Below are 11,800 nucleotides of genomic sequence, written 5' to 3' on the forward strand. Positions count from 1 at the left end.
CAAAAATTCGCAACCAATCCGCATCTTAGAGTTCGCATTGGAGAAGGCCCCTCTCAGTACATATGTTTAATCAAGAACATTCACTTTACTTTTAATAAAGATATGCTTCTAGAGACAAGGCTGACATTGCAAAAATTCGTATGGATCACAGAAATAACAGGACAACATATATATTACATTATACCAAATCAATTAAATAACAACAGACAAAATTTCTGAGCCTAAACCCAAAGGCCAATACAGCCGCCTCAGCCATGCATCACAACTATACTACAGAAGCTCGTTTCTGGTTCTTCAACCCAAACAAATTATTGAGGTCAGGAACCATAGTTGGAAGGGTCATAGGCTCTGGAGCCATGAAATTTACGATCTTCTCGTGAACATTATACCTGCAAAAGCATATATTTATTAATGCAGGAACCTTCAACATTAGTTCTCACCTAATATACTCAACAGACTCTCCAAGATAATTTCCAAAACAAAATCATAGCAGTTCCACATAGGGAACCAAAGAATTAACCTATACTGATACCTTATCTTACGACTCTTAGAGGCTCGTCTATCCACAATCTTCCTCTTCTTAGTCTGCAACTTTTTCAGAGAATAAAAGGCTGTCTCTGTAGATAACCAAATAGTGGAAAATCCGACTCATTAACAATACGCTGGCAATATAGGTTGATTAATAACTAGAACAGCTACGCCAGAGCACTCCATTTTGAAAGTTATAGCAACTTGATTAATAGAGTTGACGATCAACTAAGCTCCAAGCCCAACATAACAGAGACAATACAGTGACATTGACTTTGACCACTTTGGGAGATACAATGATAAACAATTGAAAATGCACGAATTTTTCAAAGCAATTTGAATGCATTTGTTGTTTTTGAACGACATAAACTCTTAAGATTGGGCATAGCCATATAAGCACACATTTAAAAGAATCATGTATGAAGTATGAGATGCCCCAATAGTTTACCAGAAGATGCTGGGTCAATTGTCTCAAAAAATTCTTTCAATAATTGCTGGTAAAACTCGGAGTCATCCAAAAGTTCAGGGTCGCCATCAGCTTGTGCACCAGCATCACATTGTGTCTCCTATCAGAGTACAGGAATAAAATTAATAAAGTTTTTTAAATAGAAACATAACTTTCATGAAATATCGAGGAAATTTAGGCAAACCTCACAAGCACATCAAAGTCGCAAATAAAGCACAATATTAATTAGAGGATATAATTAAAGCTAATGAAGCATGATGAGTATTAAAAAACCCATAGCCCTCACACACAGGTGGCATGGTTCATTAGCATAAAGCAGTCAAAGGAACAAACTCATACGGGGCCATGTGAAGAATTTTGAAGCAAGCACCACAAATGACCCAAAAATTGTTCAAACATGATTTTTGTTTTATAAACTGGCATCCATCATAGAGAATGGATTTGTACCACATTGCGATATGGGAAAACTTTTAAAATCCCTGGGACATTAAAGTGCGATGTAATCTACACATGGGTCCTCAAATTGGCATAGCATTAGTGAACCCAATTATATGCAGAAGAGTAGGATTACCTCTCCCTTTGGAGTATTCTCCCTGTCAGGAACCTGCCCATCCATCTGTCAGGTATTAATTAGTAGATGTACAAAATTAAGAAAAACATATCTTCTTATGGTGTTATAAATGAAAATTCTGTCTGATCATCCCCATGCAACCTTGGGAACTGTGACATTTTCAATATTTTCAATTTACAGGGAAGATTTAATATCTTACAGTGCCAAATACACCAATTGCTGATCCCCTCATCTGCATCTGCTTAACCATTCTGCTTGGATCTCTCATATAAGAAGCAACTTGTTCACTGATATTCTGCAATTGGAAAGGAAAATTCATTGATGTCGAATATCTGGCAAAGCATGGGTATAAGTCCACTCATAGGTCGGAGCTTGATTATAAGTTCAATCATAGGGTCAAACCTGATTAAAAGCATGCAGCTTGCTTTTAATAGCAGCAGCACCTGTGGTCACTTGTGTCTTCCTCTGCCATTTGTCTATTGATTTGTTTCTAAAAGTAGCTATGCTACAAGATACAACATGAAAGGCCTTAGTTAGACCAAGTTAATTGCATTAAAAAAATTTAATGCTCACAACAATGAAATGTTGAACATAGTAGAACAAAACACCATAAATCATGAGGAACGTTGTCGCAGCATTACTGCAAGTAACTTCCCACGAGTATAATTGCATCTTGGCGTATACATATGTCGCTGTAGAATTTTTAAGAAAGACAAATAATTTCATGGTCCTTTGCCAGCCCCTTTAGCAAACATACTAATTTACTCCACTTTCATAAGTTGAATTTAAAATATCAACCGACTTTAAATGCTATTCTTGTCTGGTACATCTCATCTGTAACAGTTATGAGAAGCTTTATAACATAATATCATGAGGTATTAACTGTCAACTACCTAATAAAAGATGATATAGTTAGAGAAAAAAATACTAAGATACTTGAATCTACCATTTAATAAAAATTCCAAAAGAAAACAGGGAACACTATTTCAAGCTTCTTTTTGCTGCTCTAAATGGATCAGCCAGGTATTGCATGAACTAAAATTTAATACATTCAGTTTCACACAAGTATAGATAGAGATCAATACAACAAGAGCATATGTGGAGTATGATCCTCCTTCTCAAATTATCTAGAATATGATTCGAGTACCTTGAAAGCAACTGAGAAATCCGTGACCAGTCCTCATCACCATCAGCATCAATGTTATTAGATGATTCTGAATGCTTTGACCGTGCAGATTTACCTTAAGAACAGGAAACATATTAGGACAAGCAATAAATGTATACATGCAGTATGAAGTTAATGAAAGTGAAAATAGTACAAACTAGGACAGTCAATTAGACTAAGGTAGCCCAAAAGCTGGATTTGTTTGGCTTAATCTGACTAAGCTTTATATGATATAGCTGGAAGGATTTTGGGATGACTTTTTAAGCCAGATTTAAAATTCGGGCAAATCTTGGTCTACCCTCAGATCAACCGAAACCGGGCCCAATCTGATTTGGTTTCTATGCCTATATTATGCTTTTGACCACTGTAACAAATACCTACCTCTGGAGTCCGGAGTGGTAACTACCTTTAAGGCTGTAATCAAAATCACCAACTGTCTAAATTTGTGTTAAAGATAGCTATTTTATCACACCAACAGGACCACTCTGAATTTCACACCTAATAGGCTCTAAAACATCAGCTACTGGGCTGACTCGAACTCGATCAGAACTCAGCGCAAACTTCACTGCAGTTCAGCTGACCCAAAGCTGAACGGCAAAGATTTAGATCTGAAAATTGAGCTGGTTCAAGCTCAAGCTAAATGTTTTGCAATTTGGACTGAGCTTGGGAAAGCGCTGAGCCCACTCCATTCCTCTCAATTGACACCTTGACACCATTAGTAGTAACAAACTTAGTACCAGCATAATCCTAATTATATTCTGAATTATAGTAAATAACTATTGCATGGGAAGTTCTCAAAATTGTAGAACCCCATAATCATATGGAAGGAAGGAAACTTGAAGTATTTCCTCAAATTTCGATTTAAAAGACCTAACTATCTTAGCTAATTGTATGTTTATAAGTTACACACTCTTAACAAGGAACAAAATGGCTATTAAAAACTTCAAACACAGAAAACACCAAGCATAGCAAAACCTTTCGCATATTGGCAATTCTTATCATGCAGAAAATGATAGTTAATGCACGACAATGACAGAGGGTCAATTTTCATTACAAAATACAAACAATAGTATGATGAATGTAGTTTTTACATACTATCTGTTGCTTGAACAATGGATGGGTTCTTTTCAAGTAAAGCCTGTAACAAGAAAAGTAGCATGTTGTAAGTGATGTTAGTATACACAGATGGCAATATTAGCAAACCATAATAATATATAAATTACTTATCATATTACTACAAGCTATGAAGGTAACCATAGACCAAGTAATACCATGTAGACATTATAATTTTGTATGACGGCCATACCTCTTCTAGTTCCACTAGAGAATCCAAAGTTCTTTTTGATGCGTTAACTAGATCCGAATATGCTGCATTGACACCCTCATGTGAATCACAAAATAAAGACCTAACTGGCTCCTGCAGATAACCTCTCATGTATGAACATAATAGTTAACATGACAAAAAGCTAGTAAAACAGGAAAAGGAAAGCTGCTGAAACAGACCTGTGGTAATCTATTTGAACTTGAGAACGCTTTCTGAAGCAAGAATCGAACTCAAGAGTCTTGTCCCAAAGAGCCTTCAGACAAAAGGAAAACAACACCATAGAACCAAGGGTAAGAATGAAAAACAATCATATTATAATTCACTATGTAAATCCTTTTGTCAACTTTAAGGTGACACATAAAAAGAAGTATTAAATAAGGAACAATACTTTCCCATTGACGAATAAAACATATTTTGTGGAAATTATAAGAGCCATTATTTGCAAACACACCTTTTGGTTCTTCACTGCTTGACCTTTAAGAAGATCTTCATCCTTGTGACGCTTTAGATTCTTTAAAATATCTCTGCATGGAAAGAAAGAAAAAAAAAACGAAGGGCAAAATTAACTTCATATGTCAGCTGAAGTATGTATGTTCTTCTGTTGTTTATCAAGAACCAAAAAATTGCATACACATACAACTGAATATAACCCAGACACAGACTACATACCATTTTTTACTAGGATTTGCTTATGTATGCATGTTCCTGTTGGTTTGTCCTTTTACAATAACAAAATTAAATAATTACTGAAACTTAGCCTAGAGCTAAGATGAACATGGCACCAGTATTCAATTTCTATAGATACGGTCACAAACTAAGTAATTTCTTTAGTGACTTCTTCAGCATAATACTAAATTTCCTCATCATGAATCTGATATTCACCCAACTTTCATATTATTTAGGTGCTACATGAAAATGCAACTTTATGCAATATTATAGCGTTACAATGGTTTGAAATTTGAGACAGAACATCAGTGTAATCAACAGTAGCATATACTCATACATACCAATATAGTATGTCTTAATTCTAATTAAGCATAACAAACTTAAAAAGTAAAAACAAAAATAAAATGCTTGTCAACAGAAGTCTCTTACTGCTCTTGATCACGAAGACTCATGTATTCTTTCTCAAGTTCTTCTATCTCAGCATCTTTATTATCATCTTGCCCATCACCATTTTCCTCTTCTTCTTCTTCATCCTCTTCATCTTCTGATTCTTCTTCATTCTCTTCATCTTCTGATTCTTCTTCCTCCTCCTGATCATCGTCAAAGTCATCCTCTTCCTGCTCCATCTGCATAACAATCATCAATTACCAACACAAGCACCAAAATAAAACTGAATGATTATCAAAATCCAATAACAGAAATATAGATACAAACTAACCATTAGCTCGTCACTGTTTAAATCGTCATCATCCTCAAACTCACTGTCACTGTCACGAGCCTTTCTCTTCTGCTTTGAAGGTACCCTCATTTTCTGACTTCTGAACCCCTACAAGTTCCAAAACCCAAATATTTAAGCAACCAATTCCTATAAATTTTGGGTATTCATATAATTACTTTTACAAAAGTTTTAGCTTTAATGGGACATACAATCTCATTCCAAATACGCAACCAATTCAGAAATCCTAAATTCTAAAGTTAACGAATTTTCCTTGTCTCAGCTAAGAAACCAAACAAATGCAACAGAGGGGGAGAAAGAAACCCTAACCTTTCGAAGGTGAAAGAAGAAGAAAGACGGCGACAGTGAGAGGCAGAGAAGTCTGAGAAGCTGAAGTGTGGGTTTTGGGGGTTCGGGCTAGGCTCTAGTGAGAACGTCTTTTTGCGAACAATTGGTGCGAACTTCTATCTACACCGTTGGATAAGCTTTGACGGTTGATATTATAAGTTGGATCCAATTAGGTTTCACGTAGAAACGGGTATTAATAAACCCATGTACCCGGATCACCTTCCTCTCTTTCTTCAACTTCTCTCTTCTCCATATTTCTCTCAAACTCAATCTCCCCAACCCACCCATTCTCATTCCAAATCTAAACCCAAAGACCAAATCACTATTTTTTTCTTCTGTTGCTGGAAGAAGTTTCGTGGGCACAGAGACAGTGGGGCCATCCACCTGTGGGGCTATCCAACCAGAATATTTTCCTTACCCATGAAGTCTCCTGAATTCAAATTCTGCTTGATAAAAGTCTCCTCCTCTCTGGTTGTTTCGTTCTGTGTGATGTGGGTCATAGACAGTCAAACTATCGAATTGGAGAATAGAAGATGATTTGAGGGAGAGAGAAAGACAGAAAGATGGAAAGATGAATCAAGAAGAGAGAGGATCAAATATGAATAATTAATGTTGTGTTTTTCTTGGCTGAAAGCGGAAACTAAAATATTTTGTACAAATTTGAAGTGAAATTGGAGGAAGAGTACGGATCTAAGCTTATATTAGGGCGTATCATGTTTCTGTTTTTTTTTAATGAATTTGTTATGATTTATTAAAGTTAAAACATTAAAAAAATAGTAATAAATGGAAGATAATATTATGTGGCAGCACCTGAATGGTGCATCATCAGTGCTTAATACAAGTATCATTATCGCGTAGCCACGTGTCATCAGAGTATTGTTTTGTCTATATTTATCTTTAAAAATACACAAAATATTCACAAAATCAGAAAAATACACCGAAAATTTATTCAAACTCCTTGTAATATTATATTCTACTAAGAAGTCTGAAAGTCCAAATTTGAGTTTAGGAAATTTGAATTAATAATTGGAGGAAAAGTTGTAGTGTGGAAGAGTAATGATCACAATATTAGTATATAAGGAAACTTGACTTTGATAAATTATTAAGAATACATCATACAACTTAGAAATATAGTATACTTGATAAGATAATTTAGTATATATGTTGAGAAATTGTGAACGTGGACATTCCAAAAATAAGGTCACAACAGTGAAATAGAACATTACTTTATATATTGATATCTATTTCATATATTATAGTTTGTTTTTGTATATAGATATTAGTTTCACATAGAACATTACTCTAATACAACCTCTCGCGCGACATAACAAAAATTTCGCGCTTCTCTCTCAGCCCCAAATCAAAACAACACTCAATCTTTCTCCTCTAGAGCCCACACCCACTCTCACTCTGCGTCTCTCTGGTTCTATCTCTCACTACCAAAAAAAGAATTTGTCATTTACAACAAACTTTTTCCCAAGGGGCCCAAATGTCGTCGAAAATGTACTTTTTTCGACTAAAAAAGGTTAACTGTTGAAAATATGTCACCATGATGCATTTTATTTCCGACTGTAAAAGTACTCTTAGAAAAAGTCTCAAAGTATGTCGGAAAATACACTTTTTTTGGGGTGTATTTTAGAAGTCAAATCATAGGGAAATAATATGACACATGGCAGCTTTTAAAGAGCACCCTGTGGATAAATTTTTATATGTTCCGGATACACCACGTGGCTAGTGTGCCATCCAATAAACATAGGACATGTTGAATTATTGTCCAACTTACTGCATTTCTTTTTATAATATGTGGCGAGCTGCATTAGAAATATTTCATATATCCTCTGTCTATTGGATGGTACACCAGCCACATGGTGTACCCGGAACAACCAAAAATTACTCCATCCTGTGAGCATTTCTCATGTGTGGCCATATAAGATGGTAACACGTGTCATGCTTTTGTAATTTATTGTGTTTTATCTTAAACAATTCTGAAAAACTTTTATAAAAATCAGAAAAATATACCAAAAATTGCTACGAATTTCTTATGACATAGCATTCCATTATGAAGATCTAAAATCATGATTTCATGTATTTAAATTAATGAGAATCATTTGATCAAGGAAGCAAGAGTACATGTGATAGAATGGTTTGATTTATATCTATAAATAAAGTTGAGTTTTTATTATTGATTTGTATTTTTATAATTTAGAATTAGCATTTTGGAGCTTTAAGGAGAAGAGAATATGACAAGATATTCATAAGAATTTTTGTGTATTTTTATGATTTTTAATTTATTTATTATAAATTTTAGAAATTAAATTATAGAGAAATAATATGAAGTATAATAGATTGAAATGTGGCAGAGGCTTGGACATTGATTTCTATGACATGGCATGTGCGTCATAGACTTTGATTTCTCCTCCCTATTTTGTTTTCGTTGGCGCTCTATTTTTGGGTGAAATTCTAATTTCGCCCCACCCTCTTCTTGTTCCCTCATCCTAAAAAAATTCACGCTTCTTTTCTCTTTTCAGCACCAATGAGAATGGGTGGGTGGCGGAGATTAGAGAGGGAGGATGCAGTCCCGGCCCTGCCCAGGGGCAGTCAGTGCGACTGCCCTGGGCCCATTATTCCAGGGGCCCCAAATTTTATTATAGTAAGTGTTATATTATATTATAATAAATTGATTTAATATTTTTCCAAAATTTTTAGGAATAGGATATTGAGATGAATCTGAAATTTTTGGAACAAAGGATCCATGACGAGAGTTTTAAAAGAATTCTTTGATATTGGCTTAACTTGCATTCTTGAAATTCTTTGACTCACTGGTATGGTATCCATAATTGGACATTTGTTTTCATTATTTAGGAATATGGAAGACATTGCTCAAAGTCTAAAAATATTTTCGAATAAATACTTTCTCAAAAAATCCAATGCTTAGTTGATAAAACAAGAAGTATACTAGTATTAGTGATTAATGTGTGTAGGGCACATTTTAGATTTTCGCCCTGGGCCTTTGAAAACTCAGGACCGGCCCTGGGAGGATGGTGGTGGAATGGGCTGGGGTTGGTGTCTGCCGAATCGTCGAATAAAGAGGGAATGGGATGGGGAGGGAAGGTTTGGAGGGAAGGTTTGGAAGTTGGGAGAGCGATTGGGATGAGGTTGGGAGCTATGGTGTTGGCCGAGTTTGTTGTTTAATCTGGGGGTTTTAGTTTACTAGTGTTCATAACTGGAACTTGGGATGTCGAAGAGATAAGGGGAACAGAGAAAGAAAGTGGGAGAGAGAAGAAGGAAGAGGGATGGGTAATGCGGCGGGATGACTGTGCTGGGAAGGAGGCTTAGGTGGTGGCAGCTTGGGTGTCGGGGCTGGGCTTGGCGTCAGTGGGTAGGGAAGAGAGAGAGAGTGGCGGTGGGTGTGATGTTTGGATGCCTTGAGACGTGGCTGGACAAGATGGTGAGAAGGTGGTGATCAGGGAGGGTGGCGTGTTGGGTGGAGTCTGCGTAAGAGAGATTGAGAGAAATATGGAGAAGAGAGAAGGTGGAAGAAAGAGAGGAAGATGATATCCATATACCGAAAAATTAAAAAAAAAGAGAGGAATATGATCCGGATACATGGGTTTTTTTAATACCCGTTTCTACGTGAAATCTAATTGGACCCAACTTATAATCTTAACCGTCAAAGCTTATCCAACGGTGTATATAGAAGTTTGCACCAATTGTTCGCAAAAAGACGTTCTCGCTAGAGCCTAGCCCGGCAACAAAATGTCACTTAGTGAGCCATGATTACCCTTTGAATAGTATATTCGGCCCAACAGGTGTGGTATTTCTAAATGTTTGTATTTCCAACATGAGAACTAGCCCATAGTTTATTGGAGCATAAAATTTGGATCCAGCAAGATCGAAGTGATAATAGGCAGAGGTTTCCTGGCAATGGCGTGGTGTGAACCTAGAATTTGTCATGCCTTCATTTCAAGGGCCCATGTCTTTATAAAAGACACAAATAAGTCTCCAAATCGTATTGTCCTTTTATGTTCAAGAAGCTCCCACTAGTTGGATTGCTTTTGCTACGTTCTCCCTTTTTTTTATCTTAAAGAATAAAAAAACACATAATGATTTCATTTGCTTGACTCAGAATAATTCCTTTTTAAGTCAATGGATGGATGATCCTTTTTTTTTTTTTTTTTTTTTTGGTAACAAAGAGGGCTAAGCCCAAACAACAACTAAACATAAATCAACCTAGACCTTAAAAGGCCATCCCTGTCTTCTTGGAGGACACCAGTAATACCACCAGGAGGCAAACCAAAGCAATGAACACCCAATTCCATCTCATGCCCCATCTTAGCCAGAGAGTCAGCAGCAAAGTTAACCTCCCTGAAAACATGAAAGATGCTGCAGTCCCAGGAACTCTTCCAATAGACTCTGCACATGTTTAGCAAAGTAAGGAGGGGGTGATATGGCTCCACCTTAGCATTCAAAAGGTGCAAAACAAGAGTAGAATCAGTTTCAACAATAAGCTTTGTCACTTGCAAACATTGAGCTAGCTTAAGACCATGATACAACGCCCACAGTTCAGCCACCAAAATCTCCCCAAGACCCAAATTAGCAGAAAAACCTGCTACCCACTCACCAACAGAATTGCGAATAAGGCCCCCAGCAGCAATAGCGCCACTAGAACCAATTCTAGACCCATCAATATTCAGTTTCATGGTAGAAACAGGGGGAGGCTTCCACGCCAGCAACGTTTGCATCTTGAGCCTATGGAACCCACCCTTTTTATTAGCAAAGTCCCATTGCACAAGAAACCTCAAAATCCATTCATTGGGTCGATCAGGATAGTGGAAGGAAGAGTCAAAGACAGTGCAGCATCTCCATTTCCATATGAACCAGCAACCAGTCGCAAAAATATTACACCATCTCAAGTTGAAAGAATTAACAACAGCAGTTTTTAGGTTTAAACGCAACCAACAATTAAAGTCAGTAGCAAAGGATACCTTAACACAATCAGGTAAGGAGAAGGAGTTCCATATTGCTTGAGCTCGAGGACAACGGATGAACACATGCTGAAGCGATTCCATATGGCAATGACAAAACGGACAAGCTGAATTATTTGTCATTTTTCTTCTTGTTCTCTGTACATTGGTCAGAATTTTATTTTGGGATAATAGCCACAGAAACACTTTTAGTTTGGGAGGAATCTTAAGCTTCCAAATAAAATACCAGCTATCATCATCCCCTTGAGACAAGCTGGAGCAAATATTATAAGCAGATTTAACTGTGAACTCCCCATTGGGACTAGGACCCCAAACAAGTGTGTCAGGAGAAGAACCATCAAAGTCAGCAGGAGTGCTAATAATTTTCTGGACCACATCAACATGTAACACTTCAAGGAGTTTGGGAATATTCCAACCAGATTGGGTAAAATAATTGGCAACCACTTCATGGACATCAATCTCCTCAATATTGAGAGGCGTAGAGTCAATTAGGATGCCATCCAAAACCCAAGGATCTGTCCAAAAATTAATTCTATTCCCATTTCCCACTCTCCACTTCCTGCCCGCACTTAGGATTTCAGCACCAAATAGAATGCCCTTCCAGGTGCTGGATGCACAAATAGAGTTCACATTATAGTTATCAAAGGACGTAGTCCCCTTTAAATATTTCTTTCTCATCATGTTAGCCCAAAGCCCATCATGGTTATTGGTAATTCTCCAGCTAGCCTTGGCAAGCAACGCTTGGTTCATCGAGGTAGACCTTTTAATCCCAAGCCCTCCAAGCCTTTTTGGCTTACACACAATATTCCAGTTCACCAGATGTACCTTACGAGTAGTCACAGTACTACCCCAGAGGAAGTTCCTATTAGCCTTGTCTAGGTCTGCACAAACAGAAGCAGGAAGCCTAACAGTTTGCTCATTCTTTGGTCATTCACAAGCGGCTTGTTTATACAATCCAGGAAGGAAGTAGGAACCACAAAACTTGATAGAAGATTTAATTTCCACTCATCAGACAGTTTGCTTGTTCATACA

The 11,800-nt window shown here is 36.9% G+C and overlaps 1 pseudogene across 1 annotated transcript; it reads right to left on the reverse strand.

Moving 5' to 3' along the window:
• Positions 1-65: 65 nt before the first annotated feature.
• On the reverse strand, positions 66-6,447 carry LOC110745539 (uncharacterized; annotated as a pseudogene). The gene is made up of 14 exons (XR_015833627.1): positions 5,766-6,447; positions 5,439-5,546; positions 5,150-5,346; positions 4,506-4,578; positions 4,234-4,307; positions 4,037-4,147; positions 3,826-3,868; positions 2,713-2,806; positions 1,968-2,070; positions 1,765-1,860; positions 1,566-1,598; positions 977-1,094; positions 533-617; positions 66-389 (listed from the first exon to the last, which is right to left on the reverse strand). The product of XR_015833627.1 is annotated as an uncharacterized LOC110745539 (transcript).
• Between the last annotated feature and the right edge of the window lie 5,353 nt (positions 6,448-11,800).

Source organism: Prunus avium, chromosome 2 (assembly GCF_965620075.1).
Source record: "Prunus avium chromosome 2, drPruAviu1.hap1.1, whole genome shotgun sequence".
NCBI lineage: Eukaryota > Viridiplantae > Streptophyta > Magnoliopsida > Rosales > Rosaceae > Prunus > Prunus avium.